This window comes from Microplitis mediator, chromosome 8, assembly GCF_029852145.1.
Source record: "Microplitis mediator isolate UGA2020A chromosome 8, iyMicMedi2.1, whole genome shotgun sequence".
In the NCBI taxonomy this organism is placed as follows: domain Eukaryota; kingdom Metazoa; phylum Arthropoda; class Insecta; order Hymenoptera; family Braconidae; genus Microplitis; species Microplitis mediator.
Genome location: NC_079976.1, coordinates 7,880,612 through 7,892,970, shown reverse-complemented (window position 1 = coordinate 7,892,970; position 12,359 = coordinate 7,880,612). Strand labels below are relative to the sequence as shown.

General features: G+C 28.9%; 1 protein-coding gene across 5 annotated transcripts in view; it reads left to right on the top strand.

Annotated features, from left to right (window-relative positions):
• Nucleotides 1-12,359, top strand: part of LOC130673528 (protein bric-a-brac 1-like) — a 261,506-nt gene that overhangs the window by 31,191 nt on the left and 217,956 nt on the right. For 3 of the 5 annotated variants that reach the window (XM_057478555.1, XM_057478549.1, XM_057478551.1), the window contains exon 3: nucleotides 10,952-11,029. The exons of the other annotated variants lie outside the window; for them this stretch is intronic. The gene's annotated coding sequence lies outside the window, so the exon portion shown is untranslated. The remainder of the gene's footprint in view (nucleotides 1-10,951; nucleotides 11,030-12,359) is intronic. 5 annotated transcript variants of the gene reach the window in all.

Here is a 12,359-nt window from a genome sequence, read left to right as displayed (position 1 = left end):
TCATGTAACAAGTACAATGAACCTTTTAATTTATTTTTCTTTACCAGATGAGAAAATAAAATTTTTAAACAATTTTTTAATGCATGAAAGAGATTCTGACGAATGCTGATTTTTTTATGGGCTCGAGAACTTAAAATAGTTTATTTTATGACTCTAAAGTTAAAATTACAGTGAATTTTAAGAATAGTACTCGGGAATTGACTTTAAATTGATAATTAGGCGACATGTCGATCATTATAGCTTGGGGTAAACTCGTAAAGTTGATTATAGCTTTAAAATCAACTTGGTGACTGACTTTTTTTAAATTCGAAACTTTTTAAGTATAGTTTTCGTTTTGTTTGATATATATTTTTCAAGGTTAATCGCGACTTGAAATTCGTCCACGTTAAGTTATAAACCGACCATATTTTTTACTATCAAGTCCTAAAAGTTCGAAAAAAGTAACGAAGTTCTAAACTGTCTCAGTTTCGAACTTCTATAGATCGAACGAATATTTTTTTAATTCACTGGATTATCCATAGTGTAAATAATTCACTTGAATTCGGGAATACTTTTTCTTAGTGTAATATTTTTACTTGTTTTCAGTTGGAAAATAATCATTTAATATCAATATGACCCATTCATGGAAATAATAAAATTTTTTTTAATGTGGGATAAAAAGGGCATCTTGGGAAAATAGTAAAATTTGAAAGAAAATCTTTTTATTCGAAATTTTAAATTCCTATTTGCGAAAATGCAAAAGCTAAAAATTGAAAATGAACATCCTGTTTTGAAATTGAATTATTTACACTGTGAAAAATTGGGGGTGAATTTGAAGTGAATACAGATCTTAATTCAATCCGAATGTACTCTGACAATTGGAGTTTTAAAAAAAATCACTCCGCATACGGAGTAAATAGGGAGTTTGTTGATTCAGCGGAGTTATGTTGGAGTGATTTGGATTTTACATTCTCTCTAAAAATAAATTAGTGAAATTCACTGCAAATCAGTGGATAGTCACTATTTCTACAGCTGTAAGTATACCACTAACTCAACCAGTGGTATACTTATAGTTGGATCCCAGTGAAATATTCACTAATTCGAAGTGAATTTCACTGATTCATTTTTAGAGAGTCCATTTTAAGATTCATGTTTAATCTACGGCGTGATTAGCATATTACACCTTACAGATTAGAATTAAAATGGTTGTCAGTCATATCCAGAAGAACGTATTTTTTAGCTACATATTTTTATAAATTGTTATCTATTGGTAAGCCTAGTTATTTGAGAGCAATGTTCTTAGAAGATCGGAGAGAATTGCAATTAAAAACAACAATGTGAGTTATTTAATCCCTAAGTTCTCAACATCACATCTAGAACATTCTTTTGTGATTTTTGCGATACGATTATGGCAAAAATTACCAGCCGAAGCATTAGATGTAAGTTCTTTAGAAGTATTCAAAAAAAATATGTTCGAATATTTATTATCAATTGATCTCTGATTCTATGTCACGTCTGTCCACATATACAATGTTATATAAGGCAAAACCAAGAATTAAAAATTGTTAGATATTTGTATTATTGGTTGATATTACAAATAGGTCTTATTTAAATCTTATTTGTATCTTTTTCTATTTTATTTACTATTATTATGAATCAAATTCATTATAAATCTCTAAGTGAGATAAATAATTAACATTCATTAATTATTATTACTCTTCTTTTTTATTTTGTTTTATATCTAATTATTATAACTATTATTTATAATATTATTATGTATATTTACAGTTTGTACACAAAATTTTTCTGTATTTAATACCTCGCCATCTGGCCTGTGCCTTAGCATTTAATATCAATAAATAAATAAATAAATAAATTTTCTGAAGTTTACAAGAGTTACACCCTATATCTGATAATTTAGCCTTCGGCAGATGTACTCTATTTTCTTGTTTTCTCCGTATATTACTCCTATTACTTTAATTAAATTTCATTCTTTAATTAACAATTTTTAATCCGGATTTACACAGTAAGAGATGTAATATTCTAATTAAATAAAAAAATATTGTAGTTGAAAGTTGGATTTCTTCCCATCAATTTGTTAAAATTCATTGATTATTTTTGCCATAATATTAGCAGTAGTTGAGTGCGCAGTTAGGGATTTCCCATACTTTTTTTATTTATATTCTGTCTATAAGTGCATTCTATAATTATAATAAAAAAATGTTTTTCAAAAGTTTTCCAACCTTTCATTAAGAATTTCAGTATATTCTACCATGTGAAATAAAAAACTGAGTCACTGACTCATGTGTGAAAACCACTACCAGTTTTATGTTTTATAGCGAAACCAACTGACCTATTTTTCGGGCAGAATACATGTATATTCCGAATCCCTGATTACTATTATTCAAAAAAGTTTACTTCAGAATTCGCATCTAAATATTCCTTCTCTATAATTTCAAATAAATTTCAAATGAAAGAATCAAACTATCGACATAAGTTATTCATAAAAAAAAGTACCTTCATACAATGTTGTCGGATCCTATACTTATAGCGAAAAACATAATTGTTGGTTTGACTAAAAAGTTGCGCAGGAAGTTTTTTCATAATAAATAACGATATAGGATCCTTGGGATATTGGAAATATGACAAAGTATAAAATTTTGTAATATTTATAATGCACTCGTCTCTTATTCATATATATATAAATATGTTATTGTTAGCCGCAGGTGAGAGACCGATGATTATATCGATCGAGTTTTTAAGCCTGTGAAAAAGGGGGTAATTTTTGATATTGGACGTTATTTTGGGTACACGGTAGCATGATCGCTTACGCTTTAACCCTCACTTTCGTTTGAGTAGAATATATAAAGAGAGTCAAAATTAGTAAGAAAAGAAGTAGGTATATATTCATCATATATTGCCTGCAGGCACTAGTATTACCTTACCACCTTGATCACAGCCATCGAAAAATCCACGGGCCACATTTTCATTCGACATTTTTTGCGTCTAGCCGGTAGTAAATGCCGGGTGTGTCCATACTAAAAAAAACCCTTCAGATAATCAAAAACACTGCATTCTCATCTAAAATTTTTACTTACAAAGTCACAAGAGGAGCTGCATTATAAAACAAAAGCCTCAAAAAAAAAAAAAAAAACAAAAAAAAAAATACAAAAAATATTTTTTTGATGAACAAAAAAAAAGGAATCGTGGAAATTGCAAGGCATCCATGCAAATGAGTGAATTCGATCGATCTTTCGTGCCGATTAGAATCATACAATTAAGTTTTTTTTTATTCATTTTTATTATTATTATTATTTTTCTTTGTTTTATTTTTATATCGCGTGAGAATTTTTAAGTTAATTCAGGTAAAGGTAGCAAACTACTGAATTTTTTTAAAGCATTTAATAATAAGCAAATCCAGCATTTTGATTATCACTAATTTGTCCGTAGTAAAATAATACCTTTGAAAGTTATACCCTTAGTCAGTGAGTGCAAAATCCAGTTGAAAGTCACGTGCTAACCGACGTGAATATAATATCCCCCAGGTGTGTGTTGCCGAGTTTCAATGTACTACAAAATATCTACATATATATAAACATACACACACACCCAATGACAACACACATATATTTATATAAATATAAATATATATGTATACTACATATTCAACCAATCGAAAAGAGAAGAGTATGAGAATGCTGTAGGGTAAACGCAACAAGTGGTGGTTTTCACAGGTTTTCCCAGAGATGAAACGTGTGCCGAGGTCGGTGATGGTTCATCCCATCCCACCCCTCTCCCTCCCTCTCTCCTTCTCTCATAGCTGTGTTATAGATATATATTACTGTTGAAACGCTGGCACGCTGGTGAAGCCGTTCCTCGTGGTTTTACCTCTATTCTCGTTACTTGTGATAGTGTTGGCACCCCCGCGTTCACTCTCCCGATTCACTCTTATTTTCCCCGTCGTAACAAGATGACTATAAAAAAAAAACTAAGGGATAATAGTCATAGTTTGAATTTAAGGGTATAAAGAAGCTTAAGAAGTACATCGTGTTTTTCTTCCTTTTATCATCCGCCAGGACGACGACTTTTATTTATTTCATCATATAATGATGTGCCTTCTATACGAAAAAAAAAATTAAGCTTCGAATTTTTCTTTCAATTTTTGAAATAATGAACGGATTGAAAAATTTTTTCACGAAGAAGATAAATGATTTAGTAGTGAAACTTTCTGTTAATGAAAAAATGAAAACGTACACAGTTGACAGCTTTATGTTAATTTTAACACAATTCACATGTCCCAAATGTTCCACTAAATTTTTTGTGTTATTTAACACATTATACTTGTGTCAAACAATAATACAAGTTTAAAATTTCCCGCGTAGAAATTTAGAGCCCATTTTGAACCTTCTAAAGTCGGATCTATTTCGGACTTGGAGGCTCAAAATAGAGTCTGTTTCCATGTTAAATTACCTATATAAAGTCGCCGAGCTTCGAAATTTCCCCATAGATCGGCCAATGCCTGGTTTGCAATGATTGGCCAATAAATGGCTGACTATACTGGCCCGTGCATGGTGAATCATTGGCAGCCGTCTTTTTGCTTATAAAAACGGCGCACAATTAACCGCCGTTGGTCAACAGTTTGATCGAGTGTCCTTGATACCAAGCTTTGACCGATGATGATTGATTGCCACGATTGGCCAATGCTTTTGACATCATTTTGTTATTTTCCGATATTTAGCCGATTTTCGGCCGATGCTTGAAAATTGGTAGCCATCCATGACCCAGTAATGGGCTGATTCTTTTTTTTTTGTATGGGTAGGTCCGATTTTGGTCCCCAAAATGCTACAAATTTCCGTTTTCAGCACTTTAGTGTTCAATATAGGATCTGATGAAAATTAAAAATAGGTCCTATTTTGAACCTCTAAGCCCTATTTTGTTGTAATAATAATAATATTCATATTATTAATATCATTAGCATTATTAATATTATGATTAATAATAATCTACGTTACTCTGGATTTTATTTGTATTTACAATGGTAAAAATAATTTCAATTAAAATTATCAAAATATATAGCAAATGCTGTTAATAGTTCAATTTTTTATAATAAATTAATAATAATATAGGAATAATCATAATAATAATAATTATTAATTTTATGTAAATTTCGTTGCATGTGAAAAAAATAATGCTTACAATAAATTTAAAAAAATCTTTAATGTTTTATATCATCATAAATAATTTAATTGTAATGAATCGAAATTTATTACGGGACTAATATTGTCGGACTTGGAGGTTCAAATTCAGACCTCTCAGTGAATGTTTGGACCTCTGGGTTCAAAGTCGGAGCTAGAGGACTTCAGGGCTATCAATCGGATCTATTTCGGGCTAGAGGGGCCTATATAGGCTCTAAATTTCGACTCGAGTTGTTGAGATCAGATAACACATTAAATTTTAGTTGAATTTACACTTGATGGTGTCAAATAATTAACACTAAATATTTAACCATTGATTGTTTATACACAAGAACACAAAATTTTTAGCTGTGTAAAATTATCAAAAAGTTCAAAATTTTTAATGAAAATAATTTTATAATTTTTCGTATGTAAAAAATTTCGATATTTACTAAAATATGTTCTGGAAAATGAAACAAAAATTATCATGAAAAATAAATTTTTCATAGAAATGTAAATACTCGTATTTAAAATTGATAAGCTCGATTGACGAATTACAAACATAATTGATTAATTTTTAATATCGCCAATAAAAGTTGTGAGGTCAAAAAAAAAAAATTAACAAATTCAGATAAAATAAAGGAGGACGATTATTGTAAAAGCGGGCGGCGATTGGCGGAGGCGTGGGCAAGTCGAACGGTCTGCATGATTAAGATCATCCAATGATTCCTTCTCTATAATGATAGGCTGCGGCTTAACGTTGCTGTGGAGATTGTAGTGTGGTTAAGAAAGTAACAGAGTGGGAGTACACGGTGATCTGATACATTTGATGTGTATACAGAATACTCACTCTAATACACCCAAAATAAAAAATTTAAAACAAAACAACAATATTATGCTAATGAAAATATTTCTCCTTCTCTGTCGCGATTGTGTCCAGTTTTTTTTATTTACTTTTTAATTCGCCGTGATGAAGTTTAGTCCAGTGTGATTATAAGGAAAGAGAAGGAATAAACAAAATGAAATTTCAATTGAAGAAACATCAACCGTTCATATATATATATAATATATATATATATTTGAAGATAAGGTAGACATTAGACGGTGCGCATGTGCGGTCGCTGAGACCGCACTCACTGCTCGGATAAATTCCTTCTTATTATTCTCATTACGGTGGTTGTAATGAAATATTAGCGGTGGGATGTGTATACTCTTCTACTCTACTCTACTCTTTCTTATATATATATAAATACATATATATATGTAGTGATGCTGTGTGGACTCGCATGGGACCTCCGGCCAATCAGCCACTCTCGGGCGACCTGGACGGATTGAAAAAACCATTTAGCAACTGGCCATTATAATAATACGTGATTCGTTTATCTTCGTACAGTCACTATAAAAATTACATAAATAAATGAAACTATTCTTTGATAATTAATATTTTTATTATTATTAAATTTCATTATTTTACATTTTTATTGTTTTTTACAATAAATATATTAACATGTGGGATTTAATAAAATATTGTGGTAACGTTGTTTATATAATAGTTACAATGTTTATATAGAGGTAGTTATATTTGCGACTGTACTCAATGCGAATATATATACTGAGATATTACAATATGAACTTGGTCCGCGTCGGTCACGTTCGCTCGATGTGTGTGTGGTCCACCTCTGGTCTTTTCTTTTGCTTCTTATATACTCTGAGACTTTATTTCATATGCGTGTATATATGTATATATATATACAATAGGATCTTGCCGTTTATTTTATTATATTATGATTTTATGTCATTTAAATGTTCATATTCATCTGGCAGACGGAAACTCATTATTTGGATAATAATTATTGGCAGTAATGTTGGATGGAATATTAATAATTAAATTTAAATTAAATAATTACTGTAGGAAATTTTTTAATTTGATGCACAAAAAACTTATTGCAATTCACATGAATAATTTATTTCATTTGTATGCATGGGGGGGGGGGGGGGGGTAGACACATTTTTTAAGTACCGTAATTGTACTCAATTGAAGTAATATTTATTGTAGAAATTAATTATTAATTAAGAAATATCGGATTATTAAAATTGACGTTTAAATTTTTTTATGGAAACAATAATCCTTAATTTTGAACTTGGAACTTTAGTAAAGAAAAGTGACATCCAGTTAACAGGTCCGCGGTCACTTATCTCGCGTGGTAATTTTATTTCTCGGGTGTTGATGATTTATTGATCTCAAACTATTATCATATCAAAAACTCGATTTACACTTTAAACTACGGCTGAGTTAATCGTAATTGTTCAGGAGATAGGAAAAATTTTCTCATACATTTATATACCGATACAAGTATAAGATAAAATGAGACGTGGGGTATTGAAACAAGTAATTAATTTTCGTTGAATTTTTGACCCCATGTAATTTTTGATAAATTCTTTTGAACAAATCTATGATCATTTTTTAAAATTTAATTTCAAAAAATTTTTTCCAGAATTTGACTAAGTACCCAAGAAAATTTATTCCTTCAAAATTTTTTTTTACTAAATTTAATTACTGTCCGAGACTTGATTACGGTAGTTAAGAAAAAAGCTATGATCTATAATGAGTTTCCAAAATTTGTAATAAAAAAAATTTTCCGAGCACGACGGACGATTATTAAAAACTTTTATACGCGACGCTTTTATTACCTCAAAAATTTTGTTTTGCTACAAAATTAATAATAAACTTAAAATACGCATAGAATTATTAATCAAAAATTTTGTAACTTCAAATATTCTATTAGAGCCTCACTATTTCCTAAAAAAAAACCTTCGGATTTCACAGAAAAATTCTAAGTACATAATGTCATATAAATACAATTATAATAATTTTTTTGAAAATTTCCCCGCCAAATAAGTTTAAAAAATTAAATAAACCAGATGACTGTAATAAGAAAAAAATTTTTTTTGTGCTTTAAAAATAATTTTCATTTCAAAAATTTTAGTGTCTTATTTTACACCGGTCTCGATTTTCAACATCAAAAATTTTTTTTATATAAATTAGTGTAATTAGTAAATAGAATTATAATAAATGTCACGATGCGATAATTATAAAAAAAAAAAAAAGAAATTATATGAATTGAGAATAAACAGTTTTAAAGATTACGATAGTATTTATAATATTTGAAACAGTGTATGTTATTGTAAATAATTGTGCAGGAAGAGGAAACAAAGTTAAATAAAATAAAGTTGTGTTAGTTTGTACATTAGACAGGCATAAATTTTTCTACAATCCTGCCTTGAAATTTACATAAGCCAAAGCTTGAGTTTATGTACTATATTATTGTGTCTGTGACGTTATTTAATGCATTGCTATCACACTTAATAACCGTATAATTTAATGATATTTGCGTTAGTATTATTAAATTAATACCAAAGACACATATATAAATATTAATATATACAGAGAATAATTCAAATTTTTGAAAATTGAAAATTATTTACCATTATTTATTTTTAATTTATTTTCAATGCTCATTTAAAATTTATTTTAAAATAACGTATTGCAGGCATATTTTACTTTCACTCGTTACATTTTATTCCATGAATCGTAAACGGTATTTATAGTAAGAAAGTGACACGCGAGATAAGGGCGGATCCTTAACACAAAATCACTGGTTCGTTACCTCCATTCAAAGACATAAATCAACCCTCAATTTTTTGTAGAAGAAAAAAAAAGTTTAAGTAAAAGATGATTTATAAAATTACTGGATGAATTACGGAAAATTATGTCGGGCAGTCAGAATGCAAAAGGCGAATGTTGAAAAATTAATTAGATAAATGAGAAATTCAAATTTTGAAAAAAAGTATTTTTGACTGAGTGACAGCAAAAGTTAAATTCAAATCGAAGTCAGAAAAGATTGAATTTTCCAAATTTTTGATAGCTATGGAGTGAATAGGAAATCCATTTTCCAGCGGAGTCATTTCGGATGTGGATTTTATTTCATTCTGCATATACTCCGATTTGAAATTTTAAAGTCTAATTACTTTTGTAAAATAGCAGAAATTTTCATAGTAAAAATTACCAACAAAAGAAGTTTGAAGGATTTCCGGTCATAACATTGTACGACTATAATCCTGGACATCAAAACCCAGGACGAAAATATCTCAAACAAAAGAATCTGTGACAAATATTGATGTTTTTAGGGAATTTTTGGATCCTCTACAAAAATCTGTGACTATTGTCGCCGATTTATCGTTTCGAAATTTTGCGGGTTATTGTTGAAGGGATCAAACTGGTAGGATTTCATTGCCTAGTGTTTTCTTGCTTCAGATATTAAGACCTTAAGTAGGTATATGATTTTCCGTTGGAAAAATTTATTCAAGAAAAATTATGAAAATCACATGTATGTGTGATTTGAAAATTTTGAATGGCTACTCTCTACAATTGAATTTAGTGAAAATCACTCATCACTAGTAAATAGTGAACTCTCTAAGCATGAATTAGTGAAAATAAGTGAATATTCAGTAATTCCAAGTGCAAACCGAACCACTAATTTCAAAAAGTAATTCGGTTGGTACTCAGAATTAGTGAATATTCATTTATTTCACTTATTCATGTTTAAAAAGAATAGTCACTATTCCAAATTTAAGAGAGTACTATTTTTGAACCATTCGAACGATTTCGCTCATTTTCGAACGAACAAAAATTCACTCCTTAAAAGTCATTCAAGGTTATTGAAGTCGTTTTGACTTAACTTCAACCTTAAATAACTTTTGAAGGAGTGAATTTAGCAAAAATTTTTAAGACACTTTTTTTTGTAGAACATTCAATTTCCTACAAGAAATGTATTCAAGTCTATTTTGTTTATCTCGATTGTTTGAGAGTTATGAGACAAAAACCCGCTCATTCAAAAAAAATCGAAAATTGCGATGATACACCTCTTAATACCAATATTAAAAACTCAAATTTTTACAATAATTTTTTTTGTCATCCCAAATAATATTTTCACAGTATCGTTAAAAAAAAATAGTCGATTTTTTTGGCCCAGTCTAATATATATATTCTTCTCAAAAAATCCTTCCTATGCAAAATATATATGTAAAAAATTATCTAAATCAAAATTTTGAATCAAATAAATTTTGTTCTAATAATAGTTCTTATTTCTCTCAGTGTTGATTTATATGAAATCTACATAAAAGTGTTTCAATATTTATATAGTTATAAATTTGTTGATGATAACGCAAATGTTATATTTACACAAAAAAATGAGTGTTAAGGTTCAACTATATTAATTATTAAATAATTAATTTATGAATACAAATATTATAATCAATAGCATATTAAATATTAAATAGATTAGTTAATATAAAATGTCAAATAGATTATGTGCGTATAATAAGGCCATGAACTCGTGAGAAAGTTCAACTATTATTTAAAAAAAATATCCATTATATTAAAATTGCTGAGCAATTTCCTATCATAAATAATATTACATATTTTTTTAGTTTTTGAATTTATCTATCGAGAATTATAAATAGTTTGTTCATCTAAAAATCCATATTCAATAATTTGATTTTTTAAAATTTAAATTACAAAAAATTTATGCTAAATAAACATACGTCATACGTACAAAGGAAAAGCTGGGCGGAACAGTACTAGGTGGGCAAAATGGATCACCGAAAAAATTTGGTAAAAAAATTTTTTATCTAAAGATGTTTTTAATCGGCATTTACGACTCTTGTCATGATTTTCGTACAATTTTGAATGTCTCGAGTTGTTTTTTTCTAAATTTTCTTTTTTTAATTTTTTTCAGGAGTTTTTCAGTGAACTTGATGTATGTTTGGCCTCAAAAAATACATGCAGTGTCTTTTTCGCTATATTTCAATTTTATGTAAGTTAACTATGTTCAATAATTTTGATTTTTCGGCATTTTTATTTACTAACGGTATTGCAAATCCCTTTTTTTACTCATTAGATATAAACAATTATAGTATGATCTTGTTTTTTGTAAATGAACTCTCTTAAAATGAATCAGTGAAATGTACTCCAATCAGTGAATATTCACTGCACAAATAGTTCCTAGTATATCATTAATTGAATCAGTGATATACTTGGGACTGATTCGTAGTGAATATTCACTGATTTTCAGGTTTTTTCACTGATTCTTTTTAAGAGAGAAAGAAAAAAATTTTTTTCAACTTTTTTGGGGGAAGGTCCGTTTTGCCCTGCCAGAAAAATTTTTTTCAATGGCAACTAGAAATTTGGTCTAATTCAAATGGAAGTCAAAAAAAAAAAGATTCACTGATGTAGAGAAATGTTCAAAAATCTATTATTTCCTTTGCGTTCTCGTTTTGCTGGGCTTAATATGTATGTATATATGTATATACATTAAGCATTTAATAATAATATTATAACTCAATAATTTTGACAGCGATTTCCGTGCGTCATTTCTTATAGTACTAACGGACGGACATATTACAGACGTGACAAGTGCGATGAGGACTTGACGTGCGAAACGAGTTATCGATCACCCTGGTGACAGTCGAAAAGCGAGGGATGTCACGAAGATTCATGATGTAAACGTGATCGATATATGCGGCCACGAAAATCTAATCGACTAATGACTGCCAATCCTACTGCCGCGAAATTGGAATTGGTCATGCACTTTCCGCGTTCACCAAAACCTTCACCCTTATATTACTGTGTGTACGTCTCGTGTTGTTAACTCTTTCAAACATTTCTCATATATATGATGATATGTTTTTTTTAGTCATTTTTCTACCTACTAAAATTAAAAGTCAAGTTGAAAAATATTTTTACGATACTTTTGATTTATAGCGAATCTTTTTTTTGTGTTGTTCAGCAATTTAAGATATCAATTTCGCGTTATTAATTTATTTTCTTCGCTGTAATTGTATAATTCATTATAAAATACATGGACAGAATAACATGCAGGTTAATGTATATAAATTATTAACGAGGGTAATAATTGTATTATATATGGATCATTAAAGTTAATTCATAAATATGAAGTAAATGAATAGTATGGGAAATATTGAATACGATATTTGATTATTGTCCATTTGTTGTAAAATTATTTAATTTTTTTTTCTCCTATATCGCGTACATTTTTAATTAATCTGTTAATGTATTAAATTCAATTTACGGTTAATCCGGATAATTTTCGCTTGTCATGGTATAATTTTACGAAATGTCACAAA